The 13,932-nt window shown below is 45.5% G+C and overlaps 1 protein-coding gene across 1 annotated transcript in view; it reads left to right on the top strand.

Moving 5' to 3' along the window:
* LOC139404010 (synaptotagmin-like 5) overlaps positions 1-13,932 on the top strand; it is an 84,742-nt gene that overhangs the window by 594 nt on the left and 70,216 nt on the right. The gene's annotated exons all lie outside the window — the stretch shown is intronic.

Here is a 13,932-nt window from a genome sequence, read left to right as displayed (position 1 = left end):
TAGCCTAGTGTTTTTTTGTACTGTAGTATTAACCTAACGTAACAGGTGTAAAAGAAATGCCTGAAACTAGAACCCTTACATACTTGTCTTGACAAGATGAAAAAATACTGCCGGGAGAGGTTCTTATCTGCACTGTTCAACCAATCCAGGAAAATGTGGACGAGTTAAGATGGAGTGTTGCCTTGTTAACGTCCAAATGCTGAAGTTGCTCTCTTTCCATTTCCCCTGAAAACCGGACATCCAGTGGTTAGGGACTCCGCAAAGGCTACTGTAGTTTTTATTTTTAGGTGCAGTAAAATGTGCTGTAAAAGGTTTAAGTGCCTTGGTCATCGGGTATTCTAACCAGAAATCTTTCAGTTACTGGCTAAACGCTAGGCTACCTGTCGCCTTGTGTTATTTACTGTAGTGTTTTGGCATTCATTAGTAGCATACTGTAGTATTTACTGTATTGTTTTTGCTGGCATTAGTAGCATACTGTAGTATTTACTGTATTGTTTTTTGCTGACATTAGTAGTATACTGTAGTATTTACTGTAGTGTTTTGCAGAAACCTACTGTATGTAGGTAGTAGAGGGCAGCATTCCTGCAGGATTGCCCCCCCCCTTACCCTAAGTGGAGTAAACTAACATATAACAATATTTATACTGCTACTTACAGCTATTTCGCTCACATCGATGCTAACTGTAGTTACAGAATTATACATATATTCCTATTTGTTTTCACCCTACGCGGCCAATCCACCATTCATTCAGTTCTTAACTCCAACCCTCCGATGTCCACAGATTAACCCATCTTTCCCAGTATAATGGAACCGGTCGTCTTTCTGCTTTGTATGCGTTAGTTTAGGCCTGCCTATTGTATTTAAAGCACGTCTCTGTCGCATTATTCACACACTCAGAATTCACTGCTTCAAGTTAAGGAGCCTACCTCCCCTCTTCAAATTGGGTGTGCGAGACCAAGAGCGCGTATACTCTTATGTTTGGTCTCAATGAAATACACTAGGCTGCCTATGCATGGGTGGAGAATCATGTGGCATTTATATTTTTAAGGAAATTAACTTAAATATGATTGGACTATATAGTTTGCTACAGTGTCTGTAAATAAATATTCATACTGGAATGAAGTGGACGTGAGTCGACGTGTTGTTGATAATCGTCGAAAAGGAAAAAGCGCATCGCGCGCATAGGCTACCATGGTGAGCGAGCCGTTTCTTTATCATTAAATATTGCGATGGTGGAAAAGCACCCAAGTGTCATACTTGAGTAAAACTAAAGACACCTTAATAGAAAATGACTCAAGTAAAAGTCACCCAGTAAAATACTACTTGACTAAATCTAAAACTATTTGTTTTTAAATATAATTAAGTATAACAAGTACAGTTCATTTCCAAAATATACTGTGTCAAAAGTAAAAGTAGAAATTCTTTCAAATTCTTCATATTAAGCAAACCAGGCAGCACAATGTTCTTATTTGTTTTATTTTACGGATAGCCAGGGGCACACTCCAACACTCAGACATCATTTACAAACGAAGCCATTTGTGTTTAGTTTAGGGATGACCTGGCATGTTCTCTTGACAAGTGTGGGAATTGGACCATTTTCCTGTCCTGCTAACCTCTTAACATGTAATGAGTACTTTTGGGTGTCAGGGAATATGTATGGAGTAAACAGTACATTATTTTATTTAGAAATGCAGTGAAGTAAAAGCTAATAAATATAAATAGTAAAGTACAGATACCCCCAAAAACTACTTAAGTAAATACGTATTTTACGTATTTTTTACTTAAGTACTTTACACTACTGAAATATTGATTACCCATTCATACCTCTCTGCCTGAAAATCGTCCTCCTAAAAGGTAGGCTATATCCAATATGCAAAACGTAGCTCAAGAAAAAATGCAAGTGTCCACTGTCATCATTCTTGCTGCTTCAAATTCAGTGGCCGGTGCACCTCTGGTCTCAACTAAAATAGTAGGCTGTAGCCTATGCATGGGCGGAGAAAGATGGGGCTGTTATAGTTCCAAGAAAATGTACTTCCTAAATATGATTAGACTATAGTTGACTATTGCCTAGAAAAAAATATTGTTCACCCATATTTGTCTCCATCTGAAAATCATCACACTCCTAAAAGGTAGGGTATAGCTCAAGAGAAAGTGCAAATCTCTCCAACTCTGTTCTCTTCAGACTACATCTAGCCTATTGGCCGATGCAAGTGTCTATTTGTCTAGTATTAACCTTTTTTTGTGTAGTATTTAATCTTTTTGTCAGGTTATTTTTTGCACATGTTGATATGGCCTTTAGGGCAGACAACTGCTGCGATCATCAGCAAGTGAGCTGGGTCATATACGCCTAAAATAGAATTGCAGGAATGCAGTTGTGGGTGGGAGTTAGACAGAAAGCCAGTTGTGGGTGGGAGTTAGACAGAAAGCCAGTGGGTGGGTGGGAGTTAGACAGAAAGCCAGTGGGTGGGTGGGAGTTAGACAGAACGCCAGTTGTGGGTGGGTGGGAGTTAGACAGAAAGCCAGTGGGTGGGTGGGAGTTCGACAGAAAGCCAGTGGGTGGGTGGGAGTTAGACAGAAAGCCAGTGGGTGGGAGTTAGACAGAAAGCCAGTGGGTGGGTGGGAGTTAGACAGAAAGCCAGTGGGTGGGTGGGAGTTAGACAGAACGCCAGTTGTGGGTGGGAGTTAGACAGAAAGCCAGTGGGTGGGTGGGAGTTAGACAGAAAGCTAGTTGTGGGTGGGAGTTAGACAGAAAGCCAGTTGTGGGTGGGAGTTAGACAGAAAGCCAGTTGTGGGTGGGAGTTCGACAGAAAGCCAGTGGGTGGGTGGGAGTTAGACAGAAAGCCAGTGGGTGGGTGGGAGTTAGACAGAAAGCCAGTGGGTGGGTGGGAGTTAGACAGAAAGCCAGTGGGTGGGTGGGAGTTAGACAGAAAGCCAGTGGGTAGGAGTCAGACAGAAAGCCAGTTGTGGGTGGGAGTTCGACAGAAAGCCAGTTGTGGGTGGGAGTTAGACAGAAAGCCAGTTGTGGGTGGGAGTTAGACAGAAAGCCAGTGGGTGGGAGTTAGACAGAAAGCCAGTTGTGGGTGGGAGTTAGACAGAAAGCCAGTGGGTGGGTGGGAGTTAGACAGAAAGCCAGTTGTGGGTGGGAGTTAGACAGAAAGCCAGTTGTGGGTGGGAGTTAGACAGAAAGCCAGTTGTGGGTGGGAGTTAGACAGAAAGCCAGTTGTGGGTGGGAGTTAGACAGAAAGCCAGTTGTGGGTGGGAGTTAGACAGAAAGCCAGTGGGTAGGAGTTAGACAGAAAGCCAGTGGGTGGGTGGGAGTTAGACAGAAAGCCAGTGGGTGGGTGGGAGTTAGACAGAAAGCCAGTGGGTGGGTGGGAGTTAGACAGAAAGCCAGTGGGTGGGTGGGAGTTCGACAGAAAGCCAGTTGTGGGTGGGAGTTAGACAGAAAGCCAGTGGGTGGGTGGGAGTTAGACAGAAAGCCAGTGGGTGGGTGGGAGTTAGACAGAAAGCCAGTGGGTGGGTGGGAGTTAGACAGAAAGCCAGTGGGTGGGTGGGAGTTAGACAGAAAGCCAGTGGGTGGGTGGGAGTTAGACAGAAAGCCAGTGGGTAGGAGTCAGACAGAAAGCCAGTTGTGGGTGGGAGTTCGACAGAAAGCCAGTTGTGGGTGGGAGTTAGACAGAAAGCCAGTTGTGGGTGGGAGTTAGACAGAAAGCCAGTGGGTGGGAGTTAGACAGAAAGCCAGTTGTGGGTGGGAGTTAGACAGAAAGCCAGTGGGTGGGTGGGAGTTAGACAGAAAGCCAGTTGTGGGTGGGAGTTAGACAGAAAGCCAGTTGTGGGTGGGAGTTAGACAGAAAGCCAGTTGTGGGTGGGAGTTAGACAGAAAGCCAGTTGTGGGTGGGAGTTAGACAGAAAGCCAGTTGTGGGTGGGAGTTAGACAGAAAGCCAGTTGTGGGTGGGAGTTAGACAGAAAGCCAGTGGGTAGGAGTTAGACAGAAAGCCAGTGGGTGGGTGGGAGTTAGACAGAAAGCCAGTGGGTGGGTGGGAGTTAGACAGAAAGCCAGTGGGTGGGTGGGAGTTAGACAGAAAGCCAGTGGGTGGGTGGGAGTTAGACAGAAAGCCAGTGGGTGGGTGGGAGTTCGACAGAAAGCCAGTTGTGGGTGGGAGTTAGACAGAAAGCCAGTTGTGGGTGGGAGTTAGACAGAAAGCCAGTGGGTGGGTGGGAGTTAGACAGAAAGCCAGTGGGTGGGTGGGAGTTAGACAGAAAGCCAGTGGGTGGGTGGGAGTTAGACAGAAAGCCAGTGGGTGGGTGGGAGTTAGACAGAAAGCCAGTTGTGGGTTGGAGTTAGACAGAAAGCCAGTTGTGGGTGGGAGTTAGACAGAAAGCCAGTTGTGGGTGGGAGTTAGACAGAAAGCCAGTTGTGGGTGGGAGTTAGACAGAAAGCCAGTGGGTGGGAGTTAGACAGAAAGTCAGTGGGTGGGTGGGAGTTAGACAGAAAGCCAGTGGGTGGGAGTTAGACAGAAAGCCAGTGGGTGGGTGGGAGTTAGACAGAAAGCCAGTGGGTGGGTGGGAGTTAGACAGAAAGCCAGTTGTGGGTGGGAGTTAGACAGAAAGCCAGTGGGTGGGTGGGAGTTAGACAGAAAGCCAGCGGGTGGGTGGGAGTTAGACAGAAAGCCGGTGGGTGGGTGGGTATGAAAAGCTCAGGGTGCAGGCGGAAGTTTCACTTTAGGGAACGCAATTTATGGTCTATACTTGCCATGCACAGTAGGGTTCTCATTCGTGGGTGGCACAAATTGGGCTATGGGGAGGGGAATGGGTGGGGTATATGCAAATTAAATACTTTAGTATTACTATAGTGAAAAAAACGGTAGCGTTTTGCTAACACTAGTGCTTTTGCGGACATTACTGTAGTATTTAGTTAGCACTACACAGTTGAGGGATACTACAGTGTGTAGTATAGTATTATACAGTATACTACACTGGCACGATCGTTATAATGAATGTCGGACCAAGGCGCAGCGTACGTAGTTCCACATGTTTAATTGAAATGAAACTCACAAAAACAATAAAGAGCAAAAACTAAATGTGAAGTCATAGAATGATCACACACCACTACACACAAACAAGATCCCACAAAACACAGTGGGGAAATGGCTGCCTAAATATGATCCCCAATCAGAGACAACGATAAACAGCTGCCTCTGATTGGGAACCATACCAGGCCAACATAGACATACAATACCCTAGATAACCCACCCTAGTCACACCCCAACCTAACCAACATAGAGAATAAAAGGCTCTCTATGGTCAGGGCGTGACATATACAATTCTATAATAAGCACTACATGATCAAGGAATACTACAGTGGGTAGTATAGTATTCTACAGTATACTACAACATTCTATAGTAAGCACTACATGATCAAGGAATACTACAGTGGGTAGTATAGTATTCTACAGTATACTACAACATTCTATAGTAAGCACTACATGATCAAGAGATACTCCAGTGTGTAGTATATTATTCTACAGTACACTACACAAATCTATAGTAGGTACTGCACATGATTGAGGGATACTACACTGTGGAGTATAATGTTCTACAGTATTCTACAATTTACTACAGTTAACTTCAGATAGTAAGTACTATATAATTATATAGGAAACTGTAGTATCATGTGGGCAGGCCTACTAGAAACTGGTTTGACGATGGTCAATTTATCGGACTTGTTTTTGTTGTCTAGACAGAGTTGTAGACTTCTAGGCTAATTTTATATATATATATATATATAAATGCTTACAAAAATGATGCTCATGACAGATAGATTTTTATCAGCAAATTTTCCTTTCGATGGGCTATTATTGGGCTATTTTGAAACAATTTACACATTTTGCCTGTACTAACCTCGCCCATTCATATACGCTAACTACCTTCAGCATCTTTTCATGAAGTTATCTTCTGGCCGGGTTAGTTTTTTGAAGAGCTAAGGTTTGCGGTACAGTTTTTGAAACATATGGAATTATCTTTCATAGCAGTGAGAAATAACAATTTAAAAAATGAAAGATTAAATTCCTACACACCTTTATGGGGTTAAGGTTCTCACACGGCCATATCTCCATGTTACAGCGCTTGTTTACAGAAGACAGACAGAAAACAGAGATGACCACCTGTGCTAATTAGCTATCGTGCTCAAACACCTGTGTGTAAGCATAACAGGGGAGGAAGTGTAGTTTGCCGGCTGGAGGGACACATCCGTATGGATCTGACCTGCTGCAGTAAGTGTGTCTTTTTCATTTGAAAGATTCTTTCTCGCTGATATGAAAGATAATTCCATATGTTTCGAAAACCGCATCACAAGCGATGATTATTGACGTTTCTAAATTTAAAACAGAGCATAGGGATTGTAGTTCAAATGGTCCCACTGGTAAGTGGTGTTTATAGCTAAGAACCCTTAGGATAAGGTAGAATGCCTTCTTAATTACATGTAATGCCTTGGGTTCTCGAGGGCATGTAGGTCTACTAACCTAGTAATTAGTAAGCTATAGCCGCAGGGACCAGTCTTGCATTTGCAATAGCATGAACTGAACCTATCAAAATGTTTCATATTAACACTAGCATGTTTTAAACTTACATTGCTTCAAAGTTACATGGCCACAGGCAAGTGTGACAGTCATTTTAATTTAATAGATTCAACTGGATCATTTGTAGGGCCTAGTCTAGTGGATTTTTCAAAACCAACAAGAGCGAATTTGACGGCGCAATGCAAGTTTGTCAAGCGAAAGCCTCGTGCTCATCGCGAAGGATGGAGAGGAATGGGAGAGAAATGGAAGAGGTGTCCAAGGAGATTATCAATGAACCATCAAAAATACAAATACTTTTCCTGTGCTATTGTTTGTTCAGATACCCATGTGACATTGGTTAGAATAATCTGGTTTTAGAATTATTGTAGCTCTATTTTAAACTTCATAAAAACATTCAATTATCAAACATATGTCCCCAGCACAAGACCAGCACATTATAATGTAGTATTGTAGTCATTACACTCCCTGGATCTGCAGAACATTTATGAGGGCCGCCTAATGTCCCTCTAACCACGAACACGCACTTAGATAAGTCACACACAGGAGAGAAGGGGGAGAAGGAGGGAGAGCATTATGTTTAAGAAATAATAAAAGCAGGGGAGGGGGAGGCAGGAGAGGGGGAGAGGGGGAGGCAGGGCAGGGGGAGGCAGGAGAGGGGGAGACGGGAGAGGGGGAGGCAGGGCAGGGGGAGGCAGGAGAGGGGAGACAGGAGAGGGGGAGGCAGGGGAGGGGAGAGGGCGACAGGAGAGGGGGAGGCAGGAGAGGGGGAGACAGGAGAGGGGGAGGCAGGGGAGGGGACACAGGAGAGGGGGATGCAGGAGAGGGGGAGGCAGGGGAGGGGGAGGCAGCAGAGGGGGAGGCAGGGGAGGGGGAGACAGGAGAGGGGGAGGCAGGAGAGGGGGAGGCAGCAGAGGGGGAGACAGGAGAGGGGGAGGGGGAGGCAGGGGAGGGGAGAGGGAGGTGCAGGAGAGGGGGAGGCAGGAGAGGGGAGGGGGTGGCGTGGGAGGCAGGAGAGGGGAATCCAGAGAATCCAGTCACAGGGAATTAGACATCAACCTCTGCAGAGCTGTCTAGGAGACCAGGGAATGTAGGATTCAACACACAGGGAGGTGTGTGTGTGTGTTGTCAGTATTTGTTCTGAGACTGCCTCATAAACCTCTTATGTTACTATTCCCTTGGCTCCTCCAGCCAGTGGCTACTTGGCCAGTCAGCCTGGATTGGGGCCTGTGCTGGGGCCATGTTTGTGCCATTCATATGATGTGGTTTTCTGTTTGCAACTGGGAGTAGAGGGGAACTTGTGCCCTGACAAAGACATGAGAGGAATACGGTAATTAAGTCTTATCAATGCCATGAGGGATTGATAAAGTCTCATCAAATTAAATTCCTTTGAATTGAATTGCTGCCATGTGCTTTGCTAAACTGTGCAGTGCATTGTGTTCAATGCTGTGCTACAGTGTTCCAGACTGTTCTAGAATGTTCTGGAGTAATGTTGTGTTGGACTCTGCTGTGTTGTACTGCAATTAATACACCATGCTGGTGGGGAAATGCTGCATAGTTGTGCCTGTGATGTGCTGTGTTTTTGTGTCGTGCTGGGTTTCCCTCCCTCCCACTCGCTGGCTTTGATCCCTGCTCCCCCTCTGAAGTGTGCACACCGCAACGCTGAAACTACACTGCCTTTTAGTATGAAGTGTGGAGCCCTGACTCGTGGGCTTAGAAGACTGTGGCGGTCTCCGTTCAATTGCAGCCAGCCAGCAAGGCAATCAGGGAGAACCCCGCTTCAGCAGGACCAACTACTGAACCAAACAGCCTTGAAGAAGCTGCAGCAGCAGGGGGAGAAAAGTCATTTTCTACACATTGCAGAGGACAAGTGACTGGACTGGATAATAGATTGCCAATCACGATGCACTGCCCTGCCATGCATCCCTCTCTCAGCTCCCTCCCCATGTGTACACCTCTACCTGTGACCCCCCCCCCCCCCCCCTCTCCCTACCACCGCCCATCCCGCATAAAGGCACAAAGGTCTTTCTGCCCAACCAGGGTAAGGGATAAGAAGGGAGGGGTGTAGAGAGGGATGGAAGAGGGGAGTCTTCTGTCTAGTATTTACCTAGTGAATGCCGCTGAACTCTACAGTTCTTTAATGATATCTCACACACACACACACACACACACACACACACACACACACACACACACACACACACACACACACACACACACACACACACACACACACACACACACACACACACAAGCACACCTCAACGGGATTCCCTGCTCAGGCTCAGCCCTACTCAGTTATTCAGCAGCCAGCCTCGTCTTTGAGAAGCGGAAGTACATTTAAAAGCAGCAGTGAATCTGAAATGGGTTCTATTAAATATTCAGTCTGGTGCTTTCTGCCGGAGGAGGAGGAGGCTGTTTACAGCCTCTTTCAGTTCTCAGTGAGACCGCAGCACTCCTGAATCTGGGTTAATAGGATGGACTCATCTTTATCCAGCACAGCATCTCTCTGTTCTGTTCTAAGCTCTCCACACACAGAAAAACTATAAAGCCACCATTAACCACTGCAGTAAAGAACAAAGGGTTCTTGCATCCTAATCTTAGCAGGGGAGGTGTCATGTCTGATAGATCTTGAAGATCAGATATGTAACTTAATCCCTCTTGCTTCATCACAGTTTTATCAGAGTGAAGAATCCATCTGTGATTCTAGTTAATCTAGCCTAGGCCAGGGTTCCCAGTTGTATTCTCACTTTTTGTTTTGAACTGTTGAAAGTTTCCAAAGAAGTTTCCCACTGGGAACAAAATGTTGTTTCCACTGTGTTTAAAAAAAGTTCAATGTGATAATGTGTAAATATTTCAAAACTTAGAGATGCTCAAAGTCATCACCAAACACCATTATCATCTTATTTGAACTCAATCTGAAATAAAAGGTAAACAACATGCCTTGGTGTTTCTTGAGTCTACACTGAATTCACATTAGTCGACAATTCGATGACATCTCTCAAAACTGGACGTTGACATCTGTGCCCCTGTAGGTAGTTATTAAGTAATGAACTGATAAGCTGATAGACCGCTCACCTCTGCACTACAGATGACGTATGTTGGAACCCAGCTTCTCACCACTCCTTGTCATGACTCTGCGGCAAAGGATAGAAACAACACAGCCATAACTGAGTTCATTCTCCTTTCAACGGACTGTTTCACTGCCCACCCCCACTGCCTACCCCCACTGCCCACCCCCTCTGCTCACCCCCACTGCCCAATAGATTTTAGCTTCTGTATTCATTACATTGATCTGCTGGTGAGGACTGGTCACTCTCTTTGTGCCTGTTAGTCATATTATTATATATCAAAAATGTTTTTGTACTTTTACCCCTTTTTCTCCGCAATTTCTTGATAGACAATTGGTAGTTACAGTCTTGTCCCATCACTGCAACTCCCGGGTCTCCCGGGTCATGGCCGGCTGTGACACAGCCTGGGAACAAACCCGGGTATATAGTGAGGCCTCAACCACCCTGATGCAGTGCTTTAGAACCCTGAGCCACTCGGAAGGCCCGGCAGGCCCGGCATAGCCATATTAGCCAGGTTAGAAATTCTATGGATTATTGTCACCCAGAGCTGATTGGTAATTAATTTGAGAACAGCAGAAGAGTTGGAAAGGTGGGGGAGAGGGCTTCTAAGTACAAGTGTTGATTTCAGTGTTACTTGTGTATAATTTTGAACAAAGACTTATAGAATAGAAAGTTTTCAAAGAAAGCTGGGCTTGGCTGTTTAAAAAACCATACTCTCTCTTTGACTGTGACTCAACCAGCATGATGACTCCTTGTAGCAACATGTCATGATAGATATGAGTGTGAAAACCCAATCATTGTTCGATAATGATATCATCCCATTGTGTTTTGTTCTCAGCATGCCTTGGTTTACTTCTGTCTCATTGTTGCCAAGGCTTCTCCTCAAGGACTCATAACCAATCCCTCCCTGACATTCACAATGTCACAGAATATGACACGGACACTCTTAGAAAAAAAATGTTCGAAAACGGTTCTTCAGCTGTCCCCATAGGATAACCCTTTTTGGTTCCAGGTAAAACCATTTTTGGTTCCAGCTAGAACCCTTTTGGGTTCCATTTAGAACCCTCTGTGGAAAGGTTTCTACATGGAACCCAAAACGGTTTTAGTTAGAACCAAACAGGTTCTATCTGGAACCAACAACAGGTCTTCAAAGGGTTCTCCTATGGGGACAGCCAAATAACGCTTTTAGGTTCTACATAGCATCTTATTCTAAGAGTGTACAACAATACTATCAATGATAAAGGTCAAAGGTGATTTCTTTCTACCATTCTCTCCTCCTGCCACCGCTCTTGTTATTCCCTTATTTTCTTATTTTACTTCTCTCTCTGTCTCTCTCTCTCTCTCTCTCTCTCTCTGTCTCCCCCTCTCTCTCTCTCTCTCTCTCTCTCTCTCTCTCTCTCTCTCTCTCTCTCTCTCTCTCTCTCTCTGTCTCTATCCCTCTCTCCCTTTCTCCCTCCTCCTCCTGCCTTTTTCTCTCTGTGGGTGTGTGTTTGATTGAAGAGGACTGTCATCTCGGTGCATAGGCTTGGTGTTTCCATGCTAATTTTGGCCTGTGCATGCTGGCATCTCTCATTTAGAGGACAAAAGACACGCAGGTCATTAACAGCATCGACGAGGAGATGCATTCCTTCAGGGGCAGTAGGAGAGCAGATAACAAGAGAGGAAATGAGGAGGGAGATGGAGGAAGCCAACAAAACCAATCATAGGGAAAGGGGGAAAGGAGAGGGGGAGACGAAGAATAGAGAGATGAGAGGAGGAGGAGGGATGAGGAATGGAGAGGACAGGTTTGAGAGGAAGGAGAAAAGATGAGGAGAGGAAAGGAGGAGGAGAGTGATGAGGAATAGAGAGGACAGGTGCCAGCACAAAGGAAGGGGTGAAGTAAGTCTATATAGACAAAGGCTCAGATGGCTTAATCTATTTTTCCAATTTTCTGCTCCATTGAGCCCCACAGGAAGTTGCAGTGGCATTGGACATGGTTTGGTGATTACTCAGATTCACTATGATGGGTTGTAGCAAAATTGCTGCAGGGCAATGATGTTCCATTGTTACTGCTGTATGTGTGTCCTTTATTACACACATATAACAAGTGACCCTATCCAGACCTGTGTGTGTGTGTGTGTGTGTGTGTGTGTGTGTGTGTGTGTGTGTGTGTGTGTGTGTGTGTGTGTGTGTGTGTGTGTGTGTGTTGTAGGACTCTTTATTTATTCGGCCCCCTGCCCCAGTGAATGTCAAATTAATTGAGGCAGCAGATCACAATAGGGGACCTGCCTATGAGTAGAACCTCGCCGAACACACAGATGTAGAATCGGCGTACTACCCCCAATCCTAATTGTTAATATAGGGTAGGAATACTTGAGGTTGATTAACATCTAGGGGGAAACTTCATCCAACTGCCACTTGCAGTTATTTCATCACAAAATGGCCTCATATGTGGACTGTGTATTTTTGGAATGTCAGGGTCGCATGATGACTGAAACACAATTTGAATGTATACTATATTTTTACTATATTTTTCGACAAATAGAATTAGAATGTTGTACCTTTTATCATTGGTTTCCAACAGATTCTCCGTCTTAGTGTAGCACCGTGGTTATTTCTCTCAGACATTTGCAGTGATTGTCAAGCTTAAATGGGATTGTGATTGGCATGAAATAATTAGCAGTATTTCTCAACAGGTATTGGCATGCGTGTCTAACAGCATGAGGGAGTGAGATTGATAGGTATGTAATAGTATTCTTAGACTTTCTAGACTGATTGACGGTAGCAAGGAGAATGTGAATGACAGGTCTGAGATGGTCATTAGTTCACTGATAGCTCTGCTACCGGCCACGGGGCAGTGTGTGCGTGTGTTAGGTCAGAGTGTATGTGAGTGTCTAGTTTTGAATTTGGAGTCTGTGGGTGTGTGTGTGTGTGAGTGCCTACTTGTGAAGTCGACACAGGCAAGGACCATTCCGCTCGGTCAGACACGTCACGTATAATCAAGTCTCGCGGTGCTCCCTCCTCCATACCCAACAAGCATTTCATCCCAGAAACATCCCCAATCTCCCTGCAGCATGCCAGGTCTTATCTCCGGCTGGCTGTAAATGGGCCGGCTGGCCATCGATTGCACCTCATTGTACAAAGAGACTGACATCCTACCTCAGGAGGTGTATTATATGCAGTAAGATAGACAGCAGAGAATTAGATTTGTTGCGTTTCCCCTTAACTTCAGATAAAGTTTATATTAAGTGTGTGTGTATTTCTAGAGGCCTTTCCGTGAAGATTACATATTAAGTCTAAAGGTTAGGTTTCATTGATGAGCCATCTCATTAACTATAACTAGTTATTCTCAGTAGTGGCCATGATTGAAAAAATAACTGGAAATGTCCTAAATGTCCCAAGGCTAAAACATCCAGAAATAGTCATTACAGCCAACCTACATACAAATCAATCAATCCGTCAATCAAATGTATTTATACAGCCCTTTTTACATCAGCTGATGTCACAAAGTGCTGTACAGAAACCCAGCCTAAAAACCCCAAACAGCAAGTAATACAGATGTAGAAGCACAGTGGCTAGGAAACACTCCCTAGAAAGGCGGGAACCTAAGAAGAAACCTAGAGAGGAACCAGGCTCTGAGGGTTGGCCAGTCCTCTTCTGGCTGTGCCGGGTGGAGATTAGAAACCTAGAGAGGAACCAGGCTCTGGGGGTTGGCCAGTCCTCTTCTGGCTGTGCCGGGTGGAGATTAGAAACCTAGAGAGGAACCAGGCTCTGGGGGTTGGCCAGTCTTCTTCTGGCTGTGCCGGGTGGAGATTAGAAACCTAGAGAGGAACCAGGCTCTGGGGGTTGGCCAGTCCTCTTCTGGCTGTGCCGGGTGGAGATTAGAAACCTAGAGAGGAACCAGGCTCTGGGGGTTGGCCAGGACTCTTCTGGCTGTGCCGGGTGGAGATTAGAAACCTAGAGAGGAACCAGGCTCTGGGGGTTGGCCAGTCCTCTTCTGGCTGTGCCGGGTGGAGATTAGAAACCTAGAGAGGAACCAGGCTCTGGGGGTTGGCCAGTCCTCTTCTGGCTGTGCTGGGTGGAGATTAGAAACCTAGAGAGGAACCAGGCTCTGGGGGTTGGCTAGTCCTCTTCTGGCTGTGCCGGGTGGAGATTATAAGAGTACATGGCCATTTAAGGCCAGATTGTTCTTCAAGATGTTCAAACGTTCAAAAGACGACCAGCAGGGTCAAATAATAATCAGTGGTTTTAGCGGGTGCAACAGGGTGCAACCTCAGGAGTCAAATGTAATTTTATTGGTCGCATA

Source organism: Oncorhynchus clarkii, chromosome 3, assembly GCF_045791955.1.
Source record: "Oncorhynchus clarkii lewisi isolate Uvic-CL-2024 chromosome 3, UVic_Ocla_1.0, whole genome shotgun sequence".
Lineage (NCBI taxonomy): Eukaryota > Metazoa > Chordata > Actinopteri > Salmoniformes > Salmonidae > Oncorhynchus > Oncorhynchus clarkii.
This window is presented reverse-complemented; position numbering and strand designations above follow the sequence as displayed.